The sequence below is a fragment of the Eleginops maclovinus genome, chromosome 11, assembly GCF_036324505.1.
Source record: "Eleginops maclovinus isolate JMC-PN-2008 ecotype Puerto Natales chromosome 11, JC_Emac_rtc_rv5, whole genome shotgun sequence".
NCBI classification, from domain to species: Eukaryota; Metazoa; Chordata; class Actinopteri; order Perciformes; family Eleginopidae; genus Eleginops; species Eleginops maclovinus.
Window position 1 is genome coordinate 2155600 of NC_086359.1, and position 906 is coordinate 2156505.

The 906-nt window shown below is 46.1% G+C and overlaps 1 non-coding gene across 1 annotated transcript; it reads left to right on the forward strand.

Annotated features, from left to right (window-relative positions):
* Nucleotides 1–623: 623 nt before the first annotated feature.
* trnas-cga (transfer RNA serine (anticodon CGA)) lies at nucleotides 624–705 on the forward strand. Its single transcript has one exon. It is a non-coding gene; the product is annotated as a tRNA-Ser (tRNA).
* The last annotated feature ends 201 nt before the right edge of the window (nucleotides 706–906 follow it).

Here is a 906-nt window from a genome sequence, read left to right on the forward strand (position 1 = left end):
GTTCATTGTGTGAAGATAATGAATACAGGTCGTTGTCTCATATAAGCCTTAGCGATGTAGCAATCAGTGCTATAACCCAGAAGTGAGTCAGCTTTTTAGCCCCACTGATGAGTTTAAAACGGGGGCTACTAACAAGTGTCTAAATGAGACGACTGAACGTCATCACGCCCAACATTAGCCACCTTTAGCTTAGCGGTGGTGACGTGAAGTCATGTGACCGTGCTGTAGTTCCTTTATAGCCCAACATTAGCCTCCTTTAGCTTAGCGGTGGTGACGTGAAGTCATGTGACCGTGCTGTAGTTCCTTTATAGCCCAACATTAGCCTCCTTTAGCTTAGCGGTGGTGACGTGAAGTCATGTGACCATGCTGTAGTTCCTTTATAGCCCAACATTAGCCGCCTTTAGCTTAGTGGTGGTGACGTGAAGTCATGTGACCGTGCTGTAGTTCCTTTATAGCCCAACATTAGCCGCCTTTAGCTTAGCGGTGGTGACGTGAAGTCATGTGACCGTGCTGTAGTTCCTTTCTAGCCCAACATTAGCCGCCTTTAAGACATCTTGATTCTTCAATAATTTAGGTTTTCTGTCTCGGATCGGATTTTTGTCAGTACCGATTAGGCCAGAATAGCTGTGATGGCCGAGTGGTTAAGGCGTTGGACTCGAAATCCAATGGGGTTACCCCGCGCAGGTTCAAACCCTGCTCACAGCGTTTGAAATGAAAATGTCTTATGCTTGCATACTCGGAAGCGAAGACCCTCAGAAACGCTAAGCTAAATGTGGCTAATGTTAGGCTATAAAGGTGCTAAAGATAATTTCTGGGTCTAAGGACTCATTCCTGCACCACTGAATCTTTCTCCTACAGTTTTAGGACACACTCTTTGATTTCTGCCCTCCCCTCCCCTCAGTGTTT